At 37.7% G+C, this 24,865-nt stretch overlaps 1 long non-coding RNA gene and 1 pseudogene across 2 annotated transcripts; both read left to right on the top strand.

The window, feature by feature from the left end:
• The first annotated feature begins 2,391 nt into the window (after positions 1–2,391).
• On the top strand, positions 2,392–3,803 carry LOC126611367 (STOREKEEPER protein-like; annotated as a pseudogene).
• A 2,005-nt stretch (positions 3,804–5,808) lies between these two features.
• LOC126611368 (uncharacterized) lies at positions 5,809–24,087 on the top strand. 2 transcript variants are annotated; one of them, XR_007618822.1, is made up of 5 exons: positions 5,809–8,595; positions 9,504–11,720; positions 11,850–12,547; positions 12,625–14,560; positions 22,794–24,087. It is a non-coding gene; the product is annotated as an uncharacterized LOC126611368 (long non-coding RNA). The 2 variants fall into 2 exon arrangements; XR_007618821.1 differs by lacking the exon at positions 12,625–14,560 and having other exon boundaries at positions 9,504–9,948; positions 20,857–24,087.
• The last annotated feature ends 778 nt before the right edge of the window (positions 24,088–24,865 follow it).

The following is a 24,865-nucleotide window of genomic DNA, read 5'->3' as shown; positions in this document are numbered from 1 at the left end:
GGAAAATAAAAGGCAATAGTAAATTGAAGAAAAAGAAAAGATTTTGATGATCATAAGTTCTATACAAAAACACTTTAAAATGTTTAATAGGAAGAAAAAAAATTATGCATCTATTCATTTGTCATATTCTAATTGATTACTAATAATAAAATTCTTTTAGTTTCCTTTATTCATTTTAAACTCAACATTTTTTTCCTTAAAAGTATTGGCCTTGAAATAGGATACACCATCATGTGGCGTTCCGTGATTATAAATTTAATATAAGTAGACATGAATATTTACAATTTTATTTTATTAACTCGAAACAACACTTCAGCGCTATAGGCTTCCATATAAGTTCTTCCATTCATATAAAAAAAAGTTTTCTTGTTATGGACATTCGAGTTAATTAAGGGAGCATTTTTGCTACACGTACTAAACTATGCCAGTCAGTCATTCATAGAGTGTCATGTGTCTTATCACACAACCATAGTTAACTACTGATGTAGAGAACAACGTGATGGGAAATATAAATGATAATAGAATGAATATTATAGGTATAAAAAATTAAAAATGATAAATAGATGGGATCCACTATTTTTAGTGCGAGTAGAGATTTGAAAACTCAAAGAACTTTATTTTTAATACCAGTTTACGACATAGACAACTAGAAGAACAAAGTAACAAATTGATAAACAAAATCAAGGCACTTAAAAATGAGTTAACAACTCCAATTTCGACAAACACCGATTCCACTTCGCCGCCACCAACCACTTCTCCTCATTGAGAGAGAGAGAGAGGGGCTGGCCGACGCCAAGTTGAGGTAGTCGGGGTGGGGTGGTGGGTTAGTATTATTGTTGGGTATTTTTTTTAGCACCTCACATATTTTTGAATACACCCCACGTAAAAATTTATTATTAAATGACATATACTTTTATATGAAATGACTATCTAGCCCACGAAAACCAAATTAGTTGAAGTAGAACAATCAAATTAGTTGAGCCAATAAATTTGAAGAAACAAGTTGCCAGGAGCTCGTTGAATTCAAGTGGTTTAGTAGGTGGAGCATTTCTCTCAGCCACCTGCCGGTGGCGGAGCAAACATGAAGTTTAACATTGCGAATCCCACCATTAGGTGCCAGAAGAACCTTGAGATCGACGACGACACCAAACTACGTGAATTATGGGACAAGAGGATCTCTCAAGAAGTCAATGGTGATGCATTGAGCAATGACGTTAGGAGGTATGTCAAAACCTACAGTAGAACATTCACAAAAAAAAAAAAAAAAAAAAATAAATAAATTTTAGCTTTAAAAAGTAATACTTTCACAATAATTCGAATAAAAACCAATGCAGAAGTGTTGTTTAGTTAAAGCCGCTGAAATGTCTGTAGAAAAGGAACGTTTGATGTTTGCTTTTAATTTGGGTCTTAAAGATATTGTTCTCGAGCTCGACGCGAAGGGAGTGGTGGTGGCTGATATTACGTCTATGGAGGATTGTCTGGGTCCAGAGGGTTGTACCATGGAGAATATACAAATGTTGGGAAAAAGTTTCAAATTTTTTTTGTCAGTGGCAGAACAGAGCTTGTTGTGGCTCATGAACTAGCTCAGTATGCAGTGCGTGCTAATGATTTTAAATCTGGGATTGAAGAGGAGCCTAGTTGGCTCTCTCCTCTTGTACTGTTTTTTGATTCCTCATGTTAATGAAAGTGATATTTTCATAAAAAAAAAATGAAATAAAAATCTATAATCATAACTAAATGTGCAGAAAATTGATGGAAGACTAAACCCGTTAAATGTGCAGAAAACTAAATAGAGAATATAAAAAGAAATCTTAAATTTCACAAAGAGGGTGGGTGTAAGGGTAGTATTGGAAAGTATGTAAGGTGTATTAAGATAAATTTTAATCTAAAAAGTAAATGTGGGGTATGTACAAAGCAACCCTTATTGTTTTTTGTTTTATTTTAGTTAGTTTTTAATGATTTTTAAATTAAATATTTTTTTTAAAATATGATATTATCTACAAGTTTTTTGTCATATAATATTATCTATATTTAGGGGAGAATATGAGTTTAGCCTTAAAATAAACTAGTAATAATATGGTTTAAATTCACTTTTGGCGAAAATCAAACTTAAAACCTCTCAGTTTTAAATAAAGAAGGATAACATTATATCGTAGTATTAAATGATATATTTAAATTAAAATTAACTAGAGTTAGGATGGGTCACATGACAGACAAAGAGAAGCTGTGCGGCAAAAACGCTCCCGTAGGACAAACTTGGAAAGTAGCCCAATGTAATTGGGTCCCACATTCTTTAACCAATAGTTTCACGACACGTCATAAGTCTCTGGTCAAAACCCTACTGCAGAACACTATATAAACCCTTGAAGCATGTCCCCTCCGACTGTCACTCTTCTAGAAAATCAATGCCTTCCCAATTTAAGACCTTTTCCTTCTCTCCGATGGTGCCGAAGAAGCTTGTGGAAGACCCGCCTCCCGCCGTGGTGGAGGACTCCGACGAAGAAACCGTCGACGAAGAGGAGGAGGAAGAAGACGACGCCGTTGAAGCCGAAGTTAGCAAGGCAAAATATGTAGATCTCAACGATGATGAATTAGAGGAGGAAGATGAGGAGGAGGAAGGAAGGCCCTCTGCGGCTGTTCCGAAGTCAAATCCCCAATCGGGCTTTGACTCCAACGACAATTCATGATCCGGATCGGAGACAGAGTCCGATAACAACTCGCCGTCAGCTTCCGACTTCACCGTCAAGCCGATCGTCTCCAAGCCCGCGAACGACGCCGTTGTTCCCAGCAAGAAGACTGCTTCGGCGAAGCCTGCGGCGGCGCCCAATTCTGGGTCGAAGCGGCCGGCCGAGACCGAGCCCAACCCGAAAAACTCCAAGAAGAAGAAGGTCGGCGTCGACGATGAGGAATTGAAAAAGGGGCAGCGGCTTTGGAGCGAGGACGATGAGATTACGATCCTGAAGGGCATTATAGAGTTCGAAAGTAAGAAGGGTGTGGCGGCGAATTCGAATGTTGCCCGATTCCTCGAGTTCATCACGAAGGATTTGCAGGTCGATTTGAGCACGGACCAATTGGTTGAGAAATTGACTGATAAGATCAGGAGGTTGAAGAAGAAGTACCAGGCTGGCGAGGATGGGGAGGACTCGGTGTTTTCCAAGCCTCATGAGCTCAAGTGCCTTGATCTGTGGAAGAAGATTTGGGGTTCTGAGGGTAACGGGATTGATAGCAATGCGAAGGGCGGCAAGAGGAAGCCTCCAAGGAAGAATAATAAGGTTAACAATGATATGGTTCTGGCCTTGCCAGTTTCAGAAGTTACTGTGAAGAAAGAGGCACAGAAGAATGTGGGTAATGGAGGAGTTAAGGCCGACCCTGATGACTTTTGGTTCTTTGAGGACAGGTAATTGTGCACCGAGTTCGGATTTAACGAGACTTGTGATTGAGAAGATGCCTTCTTTGATTGGGAGTTCCAAGGCTAAAGAGCTGGAGGAGAGGTGGAGGGCGTTGCAGCTTATTGAAATGGATTTGTCTGTCAAGAAGCTTGATTTGATGCAGGAACATACTAAACTTGTATTGGATTTGATGAAGTCTTCGAAGGATTAGAGGTTAGCTTGGAGCTAGTTCATGGTTTTTCCTGGATTTTATGTTAATATTGTGAGTCGAAACTTAGTGGTCTAGGTTTTCTTAGATAGAACCTGTTCTGCTTGATCCATGGAGGTTCTCAAATTTTGGTAAAGACTAATGTTTTGCTATATACATGTGTCACATGGAGATCATTTTAATATAATATTAAGTAATTTTGTTTATGGCATTGTAGCTCTATTTTTTGTAGTTTACCTTCACTGGAATTGAATTCATTTTGATTTGTTGATTGGGAAACATAATATTACAAACTTGCATGTTAACTGATAAGACTGGCCCGGTCTAGGATGATTGCTGTTTAGTTCGTTGGTTTTGCCTCCATGTAACCGGAAAAGAAACTTGCACGATGTTCAATTTGTTTCACTGGTGGTGGATATGTAGGGTTCTATACTTCTATGTAAGAATCAGGTTGGCAATTCATCCAGTTGATAAGAACTCGGGGGAAGAATTTGTCCCTGTAAAAAGGGAATGCTGTCAAGTATTTCGCTTATGCATTCGAGTGATCTAGTCCCAATCTTAGATGTGGAATCATAAGAGTTCAATCACCTTACATAATTGTTGTCCCCTGGAGTCTCATCCCTCCAAGTTGGGTGAGTTAGGGGATCCTTATCGGTCCTCCCTAAGGTAACTCTACTATGGAGTTGTAGCCCATACCCTGTGTGTAGATGCTATGATACCAGATGATATTGAACTCGTCCCTGTAAAATTTTCTTGCTAGGGAGTTATCCATCTTGAAGAGATACCATATTGTTTGAAGAATCTTGTAACTGATAATTTAACCAATCAAATTTCAGTAAACTTCTTTATGGTTTTCAAGTTTGATGGATGAGAGAGTGAAGGTGAGAGCAAGGATAAAGCTCTCGGCTTTAGATAAAGAGAGAGTGTGTTCGAGACTTTTCAGGAAATGGGAAGGGAGGTCACGGGGAGAAGAGGGAAAGAGAGGAGAGCGGGCCGAGGAGGGGAGACAACACCAAAAGAAATGGGGCCCACCGGGCACACACATTAAGAGTAACCCAATTCAAAATATCTTTCAACTCAAAATAAAATTACGAAAATACCCTTCCGTTCCGTAAATTTCGGAACGGGTTATTACAGGAAGTGGATGCTATTTTATCAACTGTTGAGCGTTCGATCCCCACCTGATACTCTGACCTGGTTCTATGAAAAGAAGGGGTATGTTCTCTGTGCGTAGTGCCTACCACCTATGATGCACGGACACGGATACGGGGATACGATACGACACGACACGGGGATACGTCAAATTTCTAAAAATGAAGACACGATACGGTAAGGATACGGCAATTAAAAATAATATAAATAAATAAATATATCTAAATATTATAAAATAAGCATTCAAATATACTATTCAAGTTCAAATTTATTTCGATAAACTTCAAACATTTAAAAAGATAATCCACTAAACAACTAAATTAGTCTTCAAACTTGAAAAACTAAAAAGAACATCCAAACGACTTAAAAAATAAAAGGAAAGAGTCCCTCATTCTCGAACTAGCTTTTTCATTTCTGCAAAAACTTCATCAGTAACCTTATGGCAAGAGATGATCCCATTTCCAAACATTTTTAACAAATGAAACTTGACCCTAGAGTAGGATCATCTGAAAATCTTTTGACAATAGTTGCATTGAAACACAATATCTCCTCTTTCATTTTCCACTCTTTCAGGCTTTTTGACATGCTTCTACAGTGTACCATGATCATTTTCAACATTCTCAACTAGATTAACATTAACATTCGCATTATTATCAGAATGATTTATTTTCCTAAATTATCAACATATAAATTGTAAGAATCAATTTAAAGTAGTCGCATAAAAAGTTACAATTCAAATTTATGAGATCAACAAAGCAACATAAAAACATATATAAATATATTATAATCTAAAATATTCTAGACTACTAACAATAAAATTATTATAATATGCAAAAACAGAAAAGCAAAAGAAGCTTTTCGTTTGGATTGAGAAAAGCAAAAGGGGACTGTAATCAGTAAAGCAGAGGACTCTAACAAAAAGAACAAGAAAGCTTCAAGAAAGCATGGAATCCGAAACCCAGTTACTAGCAGATGCATAAGATGCGATGCAGCAGTAGCAAATGGAGACGACAGGAGCAGTTGCCGAAGACGGTTCTGATTGATGTTTGAGGAAAAATAGGTAGATCTGTATTTTATACACAAAATCGTTTCAATTTTTGGTCACATAATCGTTTCGGTTCAGCTAATCTCAATCAACTGTCAATTATCAGGATTCTGTGCGGATTAAGTTTAATTATCTTGATTTTTTTGTGTGATTATCCTCTGATTATAGTTTAAAACGTATCCGAAAAGCAGGATACTCGTATCCCAACAGTAAGGTACGCGTATCCCATCAGTCAACAACGTATCTGTTGACTCGGATACGTATCAGTCGCGTATCCGCACGTATCGTCCTGCGTATCCGTATCCCTGCGTGTCAGATACGGGATACGTTGGTCTTCTCCCGTGTCCATGCATCATAGCCTACCACCTTGCCCAGGTCGATTCTAAACCTTCCAACAAAGGTGCGTCTTCCTCCTCAGTGGTCAGCGAGGTTAGTCGGTTTTGGGATCGGCTATGGTCTGCAATGGTTCCTCCCAAAGTCAAATCTGGTGTTTCCTCAATAACTTTATTCCCACCCGGGCTAATATGGGCCATAGGCATATCACTACCGATTCTCTGTGTGTTCAATGCTCCCATCCTTACGAAACAACGCTGCATCTTTTGAAGGACTGCCCATTTGCCAAATGTGCGTGGTTATTGTCTCCATTGGGCATTCCCATTTGTGATCGCAATCCTTCCTCTCCACTGTGTTGGGCTATGAATGCCATTGATAACCTCCCATCCTGGGGACTTAAGATGTTTCTTATGATCTATTGGTCTATCTGGGGTGCTCGGAACACAAAATTATGGTCTGGCTCTTGTGATTCTCCTGATGTAAGCACTGCTCGGAGTATCCACTGGTGGCAGGAATTCATTTCCCTCCCCAAAGCCATCCCTCGTCTGTGCATCCTCCACCTCCCCATAAATGGCTGGCACCTCCATCCAGCAAACTGAAACTGAATGTCGACGATGCGTGGGATGTGGATAGGAAATTGGGCGGTTATGGCAGTGTTGTTCGTGATGATCGCGGCTGTTTTGTAGCGGCTAAATGTGGTCATTTTCCGAATGTATGCTCTCCTTTTCTTGCAACAGCTATGGCTTTCCGCGCTCTTTTGGTTTGGTCGTCAGCCAGGGGTTTTCATGATTTATTCATTGAGTCAGATTCCCTCTAGATTGTGGAGGCTTTGAAGGATCTTTCCTTCAATCTGTCCTTAATCGGTCAGGTTGTTGAAGATATCAAGACCTTTCTCCCCTCAATCACTGGAGCTTTACCCACCCACGCTCGATGCCAATCCAATGGAGTTGCACGTCGGCTGGCTCGTGTAGGCATCTCATCCAGTCATACTAGTGAATGGCTGATCACCCCCTACTGTAATCCTTGATTTACTTGTTGAGGATTACTTGGCTCTTGTAACCCTTTATAAGCTTACAATCTGTTATCATTTCACTCAAAGGAAAAAAAAAAAAAAAAAAAAAAAAAACTACTAGCACTTTCTCGATGTTAAAGCTTATCGACTCAATGCACCGATTAGGAGTGGCCTATCATTTCGAAAAAGAGATTGAAGTAGTTCTGACTAGTATTCTTTCATCTGGTACTGCCAGTATCGCAACTTTCATTTACATCTTTGTGCTGAAGTTGCTCTAAAGCTGTCATTTTGTGAAAATGTGTTGGTACTTATCTTGTGATTTCTGATAGGATCTAAGGAAATTTAAGATATTATTTTACTATTGTTTATCAAATTTGGGTTGGTGCAAAAAAACAAACGAGAAAAAAGAATCCTTAGAAAACGAAATTGTTCATTTGTCGGTCACAAATTGGAGGAAGTCTAAGGTCGGGAGACCGAACCAGTTAGCTGCGACGGTGATTTGTCAGACTCATCATTTCTCAAATTTTGGTCTCAATCTCATTTAAGGCTTTTTGGCTAAAATGGTTTTTGAGATTTGCATAACTCCTCACATTGGTCCTTGAGATTTGAAATTGATTTGAAATTGATTTGAAATTGATTTGAAATTGATTTGAAATTGATAGAATTGGTCCCTGAAATTGATAGAATTGGTCCCTGAGTTTGCAATCCCTGAGTTTGTTAACAATCAATCATTATGGTCATTCCACGAAAAATCTCCATAAAAAATAAGGATAGAATGACAAAAATACCCTCAATTTTGATCAAATCATTTTAGCCTATTGTTTATTAAATTGATCTTTATTTAGCTGTGATCACATGTTGTGCCCTAAATCAAGGGATCATGGTAGTGCTCATACAACTTCCTAGCCACGAATCCCTCATCCTCTTTTCTTTGAGCACTTGATTCTGGCCAAACTTTCTCTAATTCAGCAACAAAAGCATGCGTTCGTGGATCACTCAACCCCAATTCCCACAACTATGGATGCATATAGACACAATTTGCTTATCCAATTAGTATGTACATGTATGCATTGTAAGAATATGAACATGAGATTAGGTGATTTGGCATTAGCTATCTAAGACCAATTGGTATAAGAAAGCTTTATGGGAAGATGTATACTAGTTATTGTCAATAAAGGATTCTGTTGCAGTAATGAACTGATGTGGATTGGGAAAATACAAGTTGTTTTCCATGAGTATTCTAATAGGGAGTCCTCATTCTATCATGAGAAGGGATATGTGTATATGTGTGTGTGTGTGTGTGTGTAGCAACCTCTCCTCTCACAGGATCACGCTCTCTTTGAACTATGCCATATTGTTAGTTTGAGCTTAAGGTATTCTGACATAGAGAATAAGAGTTGTTATGCACTAGAATTGGTTCTAGCATCCATGGCTGCATCAAGTGCAAATTCTTCAGGTTAGTATTCTACAATAGTTAAATGGATTGAGTTCTTGTATTTTGTATAATTGTAATTCTAGTAACTGAGTCTTGTTTGTAGTATATATGGTTAACATGTGGTATCAGAGCCATAGATTCATTCTTAAATTCAATCAACAAAATCGATAGAATCCTAATAATAAGAAAATAAAAATAAAAATCATCTTTACTGCCATTAGGTTTCAAAACTAGTTCTAGACTTAAAACTAGGTCTAGGAAAAACGGTGCGTTTTAATAAAATATGATTGTTTAATTTTTTTTTTACCGTTATAACTCAACCCATCTACTTTGGGGGTTTTTCTTGGATTAGGAATACAATTTACCTTTTCGATTTTGAATTTTTTGTTGATCTGGATTGTTCAAGTTGCTATTGAGTTTTCAATATTTATTATAAATGCTTTTGCTGTTGGGTATTGATACTCATTGAACAAAAGGGTATGTCTTCTGAACATTAGATTGAAATTTGGATTTTTGATCCATCTTGTGTCGAATATATTCTTTTCTTCAGCATGATTTGAATAATGAGCATCACGATTATGCTTATTTCTATTTTTAAACCCATGATTATGCGTTTTCTTTAACTGTCCGTGGAAGAAAGTTTAGCTTGGACCTTCTACAGACATCACTCTTTTTATGCAGAAAATTTTGATGAACTAAGAATTGTTTGTTTAAGACAAATCATTTATAATGTTGAGATGGTTGTCTATGATTACATAACAATTCATTCTTAATGTTCTAAAAAACCTTTTATTCTATATGTGCTTATCAACCTTTTGTTGTTAAGATTACATATATGGATAATAGTTTTGATGGTATGATGTGCAATAGACTGAGAAAAGAAAGCCGGAACCTAAAAGTTCTTTTTGTGATTTCATTGTATTCTCCAGTGTCTGGAATATCAATTAAGACCCTCAATTTAGCTGTGTTAACTACCTGAATGCAATAGAAAAGAAATTTAAAGAATCTGAGAAAGCTGAAGTGAGTCAATACATGTCTCTATTGACTACATAGAAGATTGAGGGTACTGGTTCTATAAGGGACCACATTATGAAGATGACCGATGCTATGGAAAAACTCAATTCAATGGATATAAACATTGGTGAAAAGCAGCTAGTATTCATGATCCTCCAAGCACTTCCCAACAAATATAGCCAGTTAAAGGTCTCCTACAACACTCAAGACAAAAACTGGGACATTGATGAGTTAATTGCACAATTTGTACAAGAATAAACTCGTCAAAAGTAAGAGAAGGCAAAGAGATTGAGGATGTCAATTTTGTGCAAATTGGAAATGAGAGAAAGCTATTCAACATTGGAGGCTCTTATGGTTCTGGTAAGAATTCTAAATCATTTTAGAATTCTAATAGGTTCATTACTTCTGCTAAAGTGACTGACTTTCCAAAAAAATCTAACAAGTTTAAAAAACCAAAAGATGTGTCTAAACTTACATGTTTTTGGTGCAAAACTAAGGGCCATTTAAAAGTAAATTGTGAAATCTTTAAGGATTGGATAAAAAGCAAAGAAAAGGAATAGGTACACGTTTGTATTGAGTCAAATTTGTGTGAGGTACCTGTTGATTCTGTTTATGTGAGGGAAGGGACTAAAGTTGAAGTACATTCAATAGGGGTTGTGAACTTAAGATTAACTTCTGGTTTTGTTTTACAATTAAAGGATGTGCTCTATGTGCCAAAGATGAGAAGAAACTTAATTTATGCTTACAAAATTGTAAAAGATGGCTTTTCCTTTCTTGCTGATGATGAATGTTTATAAATCTTTAAAAATAATTGTCTTGATTCGATTTTGGGAACTGTTCTTCTATCTGATAACTTGTGGAGTCTAGAATGTTTAATGGAGTCAAATAATCAATCAATACTGAATGTTGGTTCCAAAAGGATGCTAGAAAATGACATTTCTTACATTCTCTGGCACAAAAGGCTAGGGCAAATCTCTAAAGAAAGAGTAATTAAAATTTCAAAGCCTGAATTAATTCCAAGATCATATTTCACTAATGCAAATGAGTGTGTTGATTGTTTAAAGGGAAAAATGACAAATTTTACAAAAATGGATGCTAAGAGAAGTCAAGGGTTACTAGAAATCATACATACAAATATTTGTGGTTCCTTTCCAGTTAAAACAATTTGTGGGAATAAGTATTTTGTCAATTTCATTGATGACTTTTCTAGGCTTGGATATAAATTTCTCATTAGTGAGAAGTCAGATGCACTTAATTGATGACTTTTCTAGGCTCGGTTATTAAAATTGTTAGATCATATAGGGGAGGAGAATACTTTGGCAGGTACACTGAATCTAGGCAGCAAAAGGGTCCATTTGCTCTCTATCTTGAGAAAAATGGCATTGTGGCACATTATACCACACGTGGAACACCTCAATAGAATGGTGTATCAGAGAGAAGAAATATGACTCTCATTGGCATGGTTAGGAGTATGATGACAAGATCGAGACTACCAGGTTTCTTACGGGGAGAAGCTCTAAAAACAACAAATTATATATGGAACCGAGTTCTCAATAAGGCAGTTTCAACAATGCATTTTGAGTTGTGGCATGGGAGAGTTCCTAGTTTTGCCTATTTTCATGTTTGGGGATGTAAGGCAGAGGCTAGATTTTACAATCCTAATGAAAAAAAGTTAGATCCTAGGACACAATCATGTTACTTTGTTGGCTACTCTGAGAAGTCAAAAGGTTTCAAGTTCTATATTCCTAAAAACCATACTCAGATCCAAGAAACACATAATGCAACCTTTCTAGAAGATCAAGATGTTTCAGATTTTTCATGGGAAAATTTTGTGTTTGAACAGATGCATCAAATTCATGACAACCCTATAACAATAGATTGCACTAAGGTTCCATTATTTCCTCAACAATTGTCACCTGTAATTGAAGATTTAAGTGAAGAATTAAGAGCTCATATTGTTAACACTATGGAGGTTGACCAATTAGCATAGCCTGCAACATCAATTGCCTTTTCAGAACCACAAGTACCAGTTGATGTTCCACCTTCAATTGAACAAAGAAAATCAACAAGAGCTCCAAAATCCACTGCAATCGGTGACTATGTGTACTTACAAGAAAATGAGTTTGATATAGGTGACATTGATGACCCTCTTACATACTGATAGGAGCATATTTATGCGACTTAGTTAACATGTTTTCTTACACTTACTTAGTTAGTTATTGCTTATAAGAGTGTTTTAAACCATTTTCGTATGTTTGTAGGTCCTAATAACAAAGATGGCAAGAAAAGTGCATTTTGGTGCATTTTAGAGCAATTTTGGGATGAAATGGATTGCATGCACTTGGAGACATGAGGATGGACGTTTTGGGAAGATTAGAATTCAACATATGAGTGTAAGTGTGTGACCTACAACTAACAAACATCATAGCTGCCATGTGATGGAGACAACATCGTGCAAGGTACATGCAAAGACACCCACATGCAAAGACAACACACACACAGCATGGAGAGAAAGTATAGTGGTTTGTGGCTGAAATGTTGAAGCAAGTGTGTGGAAATGCAAAGGGGATCTAAACATGGACAACACATGTCATGTGCAAAGGAGAAACAAAGATGACAACACACACATGCAAAGAAGAAAACAGCAAGAAAGGCACGGCACATGGAAGAAAGCATGGCAGCACACACATGGGAAAGAAAGGCACGGCATGGGCAGGAAATGAGTTGAATTGTGGCTGAAATAATGAAGAGCATATGTGTGTGCAAGTGTGACAGCTTGTACATGTGGAAATGATGACTAGATGGCAGCACACACACATGGGAATGCAAGGAAACACACGGCATGGGCAGCAGGAAATCAGAAAATGAAGAATGAAAATGTGGAAATGATGATTACATGGACATACACACACATGCAAAGAGGCCTTGAGCACTGATAGGAGCATATTTATGCGACTTAGTATGTTTGTTTTCATGCATTTATGTTCTTAGTTCTTAGTTATGTTAGTAGTTTAAGCCATTTTTGTGTGTTTGTAGGTTCTTTGGGCCAAGGATGCAAGAAGGTGCATTTTGGAGCACTTTGGAGCATTTTTGGGCTAAGATTGGATGGTGCAAACATGGAGACATGAGGATGGACGTTTTGGGCTTTTGTGTGTGCAAGTGTGTGTGTGTAATTGCAAGGATAAACACATGCAAAGAAGCCCACATGCAAACTCAAGGCAAGAGAGGGAGAAAACACATGCAAAGAAGCCCACATGCAAAGTGAAGACAAAACTCATGGCAAAGGTGAAGGAATTTGGTGTGTTTTGTGGTTGAAATGATGAAGCAAGTGTGTGCAAATGCAAAAGGGATCTAAACATGGACAGCACATGTCATGTGCAAAGGAGAAACAAAGATGACAACACACACATGCAAAGAAGAAAACAGCAAGAAAGGCATGTGCAAAAGAGAAACATGGACAACCAACAAATTCGTCAAAACTGCCTGTGCAGAATAGCTGACTTTGGAAGCATGTTACGAACAGCTCCGAATGAATGAGAGAATGAGCCTTATATGCTTGGAAAGCTACGGATGTCTATTTTCTGGAGCAAGTTACAGATTGTTAATATCATTTTTCTAGAAGAAGTTATGGGCATTTTAACACTGAAAGGTTTAGAAACGGGCTAAGCAGATTTGGCTAATAAAAGGCACTTGTTTTGTGTTTTGCTTTGTCATCAACACTCAGCAGCAAATGGGGTTATGATTACACTCATTTGTCTTTGGAGCAAGTGGAAATGCACAGCTAGAAGAGAAGGCACAACACATGCAAAGGAAAGGAGAAACATGGGCTGAAAATGTGGGTGTTTGGTGCTTGAAATGATGAAGCATGTGTGTGTAAATGTAAAGGAAAATAGGGCAGAAAATGTGTGTGTGTTGTGGTTGAAATGATGAAGCATGTGTGTGTAAATGTAAAGAGGAAACATGCCAACACACACCCACATAAGCTCACATGCAAAGGAAATTGAGTGGTCCTATCTCAAGCCTATAAATACCACCTTCCATATTCATCAAAGTCATAACAGATTTTCTCTCCAAATTTAGCCAAAAACCACCCCTAGCCACACCACCCATCAATCCTAAACCTTTCCATACCATTCCCCATCCATTCTACACCATAAAAACCACCCAAAACCGTCCAAAACCTCTAGTGCCGCTGCTTGCAAAGAAGGAGGAGTGCTTGGAGTTGTGCTAGCCATTCCATTGGAGTTGTTGGAGCATTCTAGGTGTATTCTACTTTGTTTTTCTATGTTTAATATCAATTGTTTTTGTTTAATTGCAAGTATGAGGAACTAAAACCTTACTTAGCTAGGGGGAAGTTCGAAGCCATGAACATGCTTGAGATATGAATTGATTTCTTCCAATTGTGATTTAATAAGTTGTGAATGCAATTCAATTAACTACTTTCTTCAAAACAAATTCTTGTATGTTGATTAAGGATGCATATTTAGTTTTCATGCATGAATTTGATGCTAGGATATAAATGAGTTTCACCTAATCGTTACAAGTTTATATTCATTGGTAGTGAAGGTTGCTAGTCACAATCGCGTTAATTGAATTCTTGGCAAACGTATCATGCATTCATAGTTACGAATGCCTCGTTAACACTTATGATTTTCATAGAACGTAATGATCTTTGATTGTATCTCTATTATGCATTCATGTAGAGGACTTTTGGAGAATAATTTGGATTGTCGTATGCATTCATCCAATTCAATAAATCAAGGAAAATCTGAGGATTAATTAGTGCATCACGGTTAATCTGGGGTGTTGAGTTTCATAATCTATTGAAAAGCAATTGGAAATCAATTCATGTACAAGTGTGTCATGTGTGAAGAATGGATCTCTAGCTAATCCATCAACCATATATTTAGTTTTACTTTTTATCTCAATCACAACCAAAACCAATACCCCCCATTTATTTTCTTGTATCAAAGTGTGCTTAAGTTTGTTTTGAACTCTTTGAGTCTAGTTTAGTGTTTTAAAGCCTACTTTTGTGTTTTTAAGTTTCTTCTTATATTTTTGAGTCAAGTGAGAGGTTATTAGCAAGCCCTCCTAATCCCCGGTCCAGAACGATCCCTACTTATACATATACTACAATTGTCAACAAGAGGGTTTAATTTGTGTGTTAACTTATTTTACGCATCAAATTTTGGCGCCGTTGCCGGGGATTAGCAACTTTGCTAATCCCTTGGTTCTTTTCTTTTTGTTTAGTTTGTTTTTGTTTTAGTTTCTGACTTAGTTTTGTTTTCCTTGTTTTGTGTTACTTTTGATATTTGATTTATTTTTCTTTCTTTGATTTTAGGTACAAATGGAGCGAGACATGGCACTTGCGACCATTCAAGCTCAATTGGCACAGCTCACTGCTCAATTGACTCATAATGTCGAACGGACCACAAGGCCAAGTGTCCCTACACTTGATGTGCCCTATGGGCAAGGATATCAAAGTCCTCAATTTTCTGCCAATGAAGATGTTTGGGGATATCAAGGCTATAACCAAACAAGGGGCAACATATTTTCCAACGCTTACAATTCAGATTGGAGAGGTAATTCAGATTATATGTGGGATGAACCTCAACAATTTCAACAAGGTGGATATTGGCAGCAAGACGAGTTCTATTCAAGACCTATGCAGCCACCACAGCATCCCCCACAACAATTCCAATCAAATCAAAGTATGCCCATGAATTATAATGAAATTCTTGAAGGACTAATTTCTGTGGCGCAGGGTTTACGAAAAGAAGAACAATTGCCGCCATCAGAAGAGTTCTATCAGTGGCCATATGAACCGTCACAGCCACCACAACAATCAACCCAATTCAATTCAGGTACGTCCTTGGATAATGATACACTTAATAAGTTACTCACCTCTTTGAATCAGGGAGTAGAAAATCAAAACCAGGAGATGCAAGACCGAGTCAAAAGATTGGACGAATTGGATATGCAAGTTGGGCAGATTGTGGAATTCATGGCACAAATTCGAGATCAAAGTGAACTTTCCAACTCAAACATTGCAAATTCAAAGGCAGAAAGTGAAATCGATGAAGCCATCACTTTGGAAGGTGACATGAAGGATGAAGCTGTCCCAGAACCATCCAAACACAGCCCGAACATGGATGAATTGCTGCTGCAAGCAGAAGAGGAGGAGGACGACCTGGGCAGTTTAGAAGAATTCTTGCTGCAAGCTCCTCAAATCCCTATGTCATCCAACTCAGGTGAGGAAGTTCTAAATTCACTTCATTCTAACATTATTCCACCGAATGTCCTTTGTCCTTGCAGGTTTTTGATTCCAAATATCAAAGAGAGTGAAAAAGACATTGTGGAAGCTCTTCCAAAGGTGCAAAGTGATATCCCAATTCTTGGTGCACCAAAACAAGTTCCCGATGGTATTGAAACGTTCAAAGAACCTTGCACACCAAGAAAAGGGATTCAAGAAAATGAAGTGGTTGAAGCATATCAAGAATACATCCAAGAGGCTGTGCATGAGACAATCAAGCCCAAAGCAGTTGAGTTTGATGACACGGGACAAGCCACAACCATCATAGTAAACCTGGCCAAGTTCAAAGTCCCGGAAATGTTCAACAATGTGGTGTTTGTCATTGAGTTTGTGTCAGAAAAAGAAAGTAAGCCATCTTCTCCAATTCTAATTTTAATTTATACTAACATGTTTCTGATTTTGATGATTCAGGCACCCACTCTTGAATTTAAACCATTGCCGAATCATTTCAAGTATCATCTCCCATTAAAAGATAAATTCCATGCTTTGGAGCTGAATGGAGTTTAAAGGAAAGATTTGTCCGGCTAAAGACGTTAAATCAAGCGCTTCTTGGGAGGCAACCCAAGCATTCAACGAAGGGAGACTTTGGAATCGCTAACCAAATCAGATTTGCATTCTTACACCCTTATCTTTACTGCTTTCATTTTGTTTTGTTCAGTTAGTTGTGTTATATGGTTGATTTATGTGAGTTTGTGTTATTTAGTTTAAGTGTAGGGGAAGGTTAAACAAAGTCTTTTTACATTGATTTACATATTTTACATTGATTGAAAAAAAAAAAAAAAAAAAAAAAAAAAAACATAAAAGTAAAAATATTTTACAATGATGTGTAAACTAATAGCATTCATTGGTCAGGTGGTGCTTCAGTAGTCGGCGGAGCTTCAGCAGTCGGCGGGGCCACGGAAGGAGGAGGTATCAGAGGTTGATCAGTTGGAGCTTCACTACGCGGTGCCGCCCCAGAAGACGAAGGCAGATGCGGTTGGAACAAACCCACAAACCTCCGGTGATCAAGTAAAATCTGACCATCAGTTTCCTGCAGCTGGTCAATTTTCCTCTTCATGTTTGTGGCATAACTGTGTGCAAGCTTGTGCAATTGTTTATTTTCATGCTTGAGACCTCTAATCTCCTCTTTGAGACTCTGTATTTCAGCCACCAACGATTCAACGTGACGGGTTCGAGCAAATAGGCGTTGGGCCATGTTGGACACAGAACCCGCACACTGCACGTTAAGAGCCAGAGACTCCTTAACCGCCAATTCATCAGACCGTCTAGCAAGCAGTCTGTTATCTCTGGGGGTGACAAGGTTCCGGGCCACCACCGCAGCGGTCATGTCATTTTTCATCACCGAATCCCCAACGGTGAGAGGACCAGTAGGGGATATGAAAGATGGGCGCCATATGTTGTCTGGTGAAGGCGGAGCTGCCTCTTCACCAATGTTCAAGTCAAAACGACGATCGGAAGGGCCAGACATTTTCTGAAGGTGTTGAGAAAGAAGAGATCGGACAGATTAAGATTTTGGAAATTGCAAGAAGGGGGTGTTTACAGGAGGGAGCTCAAGTGTGTTGTGGAGCAAAATTAACGCCTCTATAAAAAGAAGAAATCAAAGAGGCGCTCCTCAGAAATTGTTGAAGCGTCCTCTCGCAAATCGAAGAGTCGGGGCTCCTTTCTCAAACGCCTGATTCTTTTCTCAAAAGAGGAGTTTCCTTTCTCAAAAGCCGGATTCTTTTCTCAAAAGAGGCGTTTCATTTCTAAAAAAAATGGGCTTGCTCAGAAACCACGAGCCAAACCCCGGATTTCAAAAGATCAATTTGTCTAGACGTGTCGTCACTCGTCACATGCAACTGGCAGCTTTGAGGAAATTACGGGAAGCTTTGTCAGAAAGCGCGTAATTTGTACTATTCATCCATCCACCGGCTGCCGACAATGAGTGAGAGAATAGTTCCGGTTGTGAAGAAAAGTCCTATAAGTATTTACCTTCGCCTTCCACAGCAAAGGCACACCCTCTCAGCACTTCTTCATCTCCGAGAATGCATTCCCAAAGAACCCTCTCGAGTCACTCTGTATTCCTCATTCCCTGGGATACCCCTGCAAACAACCCATCCAGAGCAAAAGTATTTCATATCATAAAGGTTGAAAGCAAGAGTATCTCATATCATGCATTCTCCATGTCCTTTTCCTTGTCTTTGTTCTAACCTGCAGGACATGGAGAAATTGCTCTCGAGTACTCGTCTTCCACTGCTGATGTACTTCCAAAGAAGTTGCCACATCTACCTGAAGAATAGATAAGGCAAGCGAAAATGATACCAGCAACATGTGGAGACAACGTACAGAAGAAACAAGCAGAGAAGAATGCAGCTTGCACAATCATCCCAGCAGAAGGAGTCTGAGATGAAGAACTAGAGAAGCTGCCACATCTGCTTGGAGAACAAATAAGGAACTGCAACATCACCAAAGAGCAAAGCTTCGCCGTACAATATCATCAAATCATCACTTGCAAGTAAAAAGCTAAGTGTCACCCCGTTCAAGAGGAAAGCTGTGGAAAGTCAACAAGCACGACCAATGATCACTTATTAGTTCTTTTCATTGTCTTTTATCGTGATTTTCAATTTTTCGTTTGCAATTTCTTAATTTACATTTTGCGTTACTTAACTGAATTATTTCTTTTTCTTTGCAGGAACTTTTGGTTATTTCCACCCTTGAAGTTGATTGCAGAATTTTAGCTTGGGGGTATCATCGCTTGGTTTTACTGCAAACTAGGAAAGTTTTCAGTCCAATTGCTTTATTTTGTTTCTTATTATTTATTTATTTTATTTTTATTTGCATTATAGTGTTTTCTGACATTGGGGTATAGATTTCATGGGTCCTTTCCCTCCATCTTTTGTTTTCACTTTTATCTTGCTAGCTGTTGATTATGTTTCCAAATGGGTGGAAGTCAAAGCCACCCGGGCTAACGATTCAAAGGTTGTTGCAGATTTTGTGAAAACTAATATCTTTGCTAGGTTTGGCATGCCTAGAGTTCTCATTAGTGATGGAGGCAACCCATGGAAATAAAGAAGACCTAGGAATTTCCGACTCCAAAACCAGGTGTTTGCGTTCTTTAACCCTCCTCTCTGTTGCTTTTACTTTGCCATGTTTATCATGTTTCCTCGTTGTTTGTTTGTTTGCTTTTGTGTGAGTTTATGTTTGAAACATTGAGGACAATGTTAGATTTAAGTGTGGGGGGGGGGTAAACAAGTTGCTGTTGCATGATTTTCGTGGGATTTTATTCACCTATCACTTACAATGTTGTTTCTTGCTGTTTTAAGTGTTTTTAGTGTGTTTTTAAGCATGTTAGTATGTTTTGACATAAAAATCCGAAAATTTGACAAAAGTTTGAAAAAAAATTGTTTTGAAAAAGCCAAAAAGAGTTGTTTTTGTGTGTTTGTTTGTGTCTTAGGGTACCTTCCAACACAATAATGAGGATTTGGTTTGTTAATTGCATGACTGTTAAAGAAAGTTATAAACATGGATGGAAGTTTGATATGCTCTTGATTTATGCTTGGTTATAGTTATAGTTTACGAATTCACATGTAATCACAAAGAAAAAAAAAATCAGTTTTTGTAACATGCTTGAAGGAAGGAACTCAAACTAACACTACAACCTTGAGAGACTTGAGCCTAATACGTTCTTTGGAGAGTTATTAATCTGTGCATTTTTGTTTTCTAAAGTCGTTGCATGATCTCATCATTCTTTGCTTGGTTGCTACTTAGAAGGCGTTTCATCATTTAGTTCCAAATACTAGAACTTATGCCCGTTCCATTCAAAGCATGACATTGATTTGCATAACACATATTCAAGATGAAGTTGTGTAGTGAACTAGAGCCAAAAAGCTTATCCCGTGCATATTTGTTTAAGATTAACCCTGTTGAGCCTTGTTTAGCCTGTTTTCTTTGTTAAACCACATTTCCCTTACCTAGCCTAGATTAGGACTATCCATACCCTTGTTTTTAAAGCATAATGAAGCATGACTTAAAATGAATTCCTTTTGATTGTCCTTATGCAGAAAACAAGTGTGGGAGAATGAGATTTTTGTGTTTTGTGTGCCAAAAGAAAGTAATAAGGCACGGTTTAGAAAAAAAAAAAAAGAGTTTGAAATAAGTGAGGAAAGGCTCACAAGTGTTGTTTGTTGTAGAAAGGGTCCAAAAAGTTGAAATCGGCCCTAAAAAGTTGAATGAATAACCCCATTGTGTTTAAAGTTAGTTGCTGCATTCAAAGGGAATTCTAAGCATCAATTTCATTACTTTGCTTATTATGCTTTAAAAACGTTTGTTTCCTTACCTTTCATTGTTAGCCAATCAACCCTAACCCCGTTACAACCCTTAACTTCAATCTTGAGTGTTATGTGTTTCAATATGTGGAGTTTGGGATTGGTACGAGCATTCCAGTCATGAGATCATATCTATACATGCTTAATAACTCCAGAAATTACTTTCTTTGCTATAAACATATGTGAGTGTTCGTTTTCATGTTTACATCAATCTTCTCACATACACCTAGTGTAGGGTGAGTAGTCAGAAAATCAGAGTGAAAATAAGAGTGTATCTTGTAAGGAATTGAGCAAATTCTCTAAGGCATGTTACTACATTCAAAACATCGTTTTAATTGGTTATATGTGAACTAGTATGTGGTGACTATGATTAAGTATGTGCTCAAGGGTAGGGAAGGCCAAAATATGTGGTTATGATGATCTTTTGCATGTCATGTTGCATTGAAAATCCCTAAGGTAAATGTTGGAAGGTTTAGGTTTTGTTTTGTTCTTATGTTTTGTTTCTTTGTTTTGCTCGAGGACTAGCAAAAGCTAAGTGTGGGGGAATTTGATAGGAGCATATTTATGCGACTTAGTATGTTTGTTTTCGTGCATTTATGTTCTTAGTTCTTAGTTATGTTAGTAGTTTAAGCCATTTTTGTGTGTTTGTAGGTTCTTTGGGCCAAGGATGCAAGAAGGTGCATTTTGGAGCACTTTGGAGCATTTTTGGGCTAAGATTGGATGGTGCAAACATGGAGACATGAGGATGGACGTTTTGGGCTTTTGTGTGTGCAAGTGTGTGTGTGTAATTGCAAGGATAAACACATGCAAAGAAGCCCACATGCAAACTCAAGGCAAGAGAGGGAGAAAACACATGCAAAGAAGCCCACATGCAAAGTGAAGACAAAACTCATGGCAAAGGTGAAGGAATTTGGTGTGTTTTGTGGTTGAAATGATGAAGCAAGTGTGTGCAAATGCAAAAGGGATCTAAACATGGACAGCACATGTCATGTGCAAAGGAGAAACAAAGATGACAACACACACATGCAAAGAAGAAAACAGCAAGAAAGGCATGTGCAAAAGAGAAACATGGACAACCAACAAATTCGTCAAAACTGCCTGTGCAGAATAGCTGACTTTGGAAGCATGTTACGAACAGCTCCGAATGAATGAGAGAATGAGCCTTATATGCTTGGAAAGCTACGGATGTCTATTTTCTGGAGCAAGTTACAGATTGTTAATATCATTTTTCTAGAAGAAGTTATGGGCATTTTAACACTGAAAGGTTTAGAAACGGGCTAAGCAGATTTGGCTAATAAAAGGCACTTGTTTTGTGTTTTGCTTTGTCATCAACACTCAGCAGCAAATGGGGTTATGATTACACTCATTTGTCTTTGGAGCAAGTGGAAATGCACAGCTAGAAGAGAAGGCACAACACATGCAAAGGAAAGGAGAAACATGGGCTGAAAATGTGGGTGTTTGGTGCTTGAAATGATGAAGCATGTGTGTGTAAATGTAAAGGAAAATAGGGCAGAAAATGTGTGTGTGTTGTGGTTGAAATGATGAAGCATGTGTGTGTAAATGTAAAGAGGAAACATGCCAACACACACCCACATAAGCTCACATGCAAAGGAAATTGAGTGGTCCTATCTCAAGCCTATAAATACCACCTTCCATATTCATCAAAGTCATAACAGATTTTCTCTCCAAATTTAGCCAAAAACCACCCCTAGCCACACCACCCATCAATCCTAAACCTTTCCATACCATTCCCCATCCATTCTACACCATAAAAACCACCCAAAACCGTCCAAAACCTCTAGTGCCGCTGCTTGCAAAGAAGGAGGAGTGCTTGGAGTTGTGCTAGCCATTCCATTGGAGTTGTTGGAGCATTCTAGGTGTATTCTACTTTGTTTTTCTATGTTTAATATCAATTGTTTTTGTTTAATTGCAAGTATGAGGAACTAAAACCTTACTTAGCTAGGGGGAAGTTCGAAGCCATGAACATGCTTGAGATATGAATTGATTTCTTCCAATTGTGATTTAATAAGTTGTGAATGCAATTCAATTAACTACTTTCTTCAAAACAAATTCTTGTATGTTGATTAAGGATGCATATTTAGTTTTCATGCATGAATTTGATGCTAGGATATAAATGAGTTTCACCTAATCGTTACAAGTTTATATTCATTGGTAGTGAAGGTTGCTAGTCACAATCGCGTTAATTGAATTCTTGGCAAACGTATCATGCATTCATAGTTACGAATGCCTCGTTAACACTTATGATTTTCATAGAACGTAATGATCTTTGATTGTATCTCTATTATGCATTCATGTAGAGGACTTTTGGAAAATAATTTGGATTGTCGTATGCATTCATCCAATTCAATAAATCAAGGAAAATCTGAGGATTAATTAGTGCATCACGGTTAATCTGGGGTGTTGAGTTTCATAATCTATTGAAAAGCAATTGGAAATCAATTCATGTACAAGTGTGTCATGTGTGAAGAATGGATCTCTAGCTAATCCATCAACCATATATTTAGTTTTACTTTTTATCTCAATCACAACCAAAACCAATACCCCCCATTTATTTTCTTGTATCAAAGTGTGCTTAAGTTTGTTTTGAACTCTTTGAGTCTAGTTTAGTGTTTTAAAGCCTACTTTTGTGTTTTTAAGTTTCTTCTTATATTTTTGAGTCAAGTGAGAGGTTATTAGCAAGCCCTCCTAATCCCCGGTCCAGAACGATCCCTACTTATACATATACTACAATTGTCAACAAGAGGGTTTAATTTGTGTGTTAACTTATTTTACGCATCAAGCACCATCCTTCACACTTGTGCAGCAGCAACCCTTCATCATTATTTAACATTTCTGCCACAAGAACATTGAGACAACATTATACAAGGCATGTGCAAAAGAGAAACATGGACAGCCAACAAATTCGTCAAAACTGCCTGTGCAGATTAGCTGAATTTGGAAGCATGTTACGAACAGCTCCGAATGAATAAGAGAATGAGCCTTATATGCTTGGAAAGCTACGGATGTCTATTTTCTGGAGAAATTTACGGATTGTTAATATCTTTTTTCTAGAATAAGTTATGGGCATTGTAACACTGAAAGGTTCAGAAAAAGGCTAAGCAGATTTGGCTAATAAAATGAGAAAGTAAAGGCACTTGTTTTGTGTTTTGCTTTGTCATCAACACTCAGCAGAAAATGGGGTTATGATTGCACTCATTTGGCTTTGGAGCAAGTGGAAATGCACAGCTAGAAAGAGAAGACACACCCACATGCAAAGGAAAGGAGAAACATGGGCAGAAAATGGGTGGATTGGTGGCTGAAATGATGAAGCATGTGTGTGCAAAAGGAAAGGAGAAACATAGACATCACACACCCATGCAATCTGCACATGTAAAGGAAATGGAGTGGTCCTCTCCCTAGCCTATAAATACATCCACCACCCCCCTTCCAAAGGGGTACAATCTTGATCCATCAAAAGAGCTTCATTTCATTCACAAACACAATTTCCTTGTAGTGACCTCCATCCATTCATCTAGCCATACTACATCTCACCAATCCATACACTTTCATCTCTTAACCGTGCAAATCCATTCCATCCATATATCCATACACATCCTAGACACTTGTGCTACAACAAGGTGGTGAAAACAAAGGTCCTTGGCGTTTCAAGCTTGGAACTTTAGAGCGTTTTAGGTGTACTTCGTTCTTGCTTTCAATGTCTACTTTATTATTTTCTAATTTTGTTGCAATTATGAGTGGCTAAACCCCTATTTAGTTAGGGGGAAGTTTGAAGCCATGAACATGCTTGAGATTTGAATTGATTTCCTCCAATTGTGATTTGATAAGTTGTGATTGCAATTCAATTATCTATTTTATTCATAACTAATTCTTGTATGTTTATTAAGGATGCATACTTAGTTTTCATGCATGAATTAGATGCTAGAATATAAATGAGTTTCACCTAATCGTTACAAGTTTATATTCATGAGTAGTGAAGGTTGTTTATCACAATCGCGTTAATTGAATTCTTGGCAAATGTATCATGCATTCATAGTTATAATTGCCTCGTCAACACTTATGATTTTCATTGAACGTAATGATCTCTGATTGTATCTCTATTATGCATTCATATAGGGGACTTTTAGAGAATGATTTGGGTTGTTGCATGCATTCATCCAACTCAATGAGTAAAGGAAAATCTGAGGGTTAATTTGTGCATCACGGTTAATTTGGGGTGTTGAGCATCATAGTTAATTGAAAAGCAATTGGAAATCGATTCATATACAAGTGTGTCATGTGTGAAGAACGGACCTCTAACTAATCCATCCATCATCTCATTTCTTAAATTCGTTTTACAATCTGTCTAATTTTATAAGTTGTTTGTTTGTTTCAAATTCATCAAAACTAAAATCCCCCTTTTACTTTCTTGTTTCAAAGTGTTAAAATCTGTTTTGTTTGTGTTTTAGAGTGTTTTGAGTCAAGTCAAAAACCAAATTTCGTCCAAAGTTGTGTTAGAGTCAGAAACTGCCTAGTTTTTGTTTTTAGGCAGTTTTGAGTGTTTTTAAGTTGTTTTGAGTCTTTAGAATCTGTTTTGAGTCCCTTGAGTCTATTCAAACGTTTTTAATTTATTTTTATGTTTTTGAGTAAGTTTAGAGGTTTT

This window comes from Malus sylvestris, chromosome 17 (genome assembly GCF_916048215.2).
Source record: "Malus sylvestris chromosome 17, drMalSylv7.2, whole genome shotgun sequence".
Lineage (NCBI taxonomy): Eukaryota > Viridiplantae > Streptophyta > Magnoliopsida > Rosales > Rosaceae > Malus > Malus sylvestris.
Note: the sequence above shows the minus strand (reverse complement) of the source record. Positions and strands in the feature narration are given on the sequence as shown.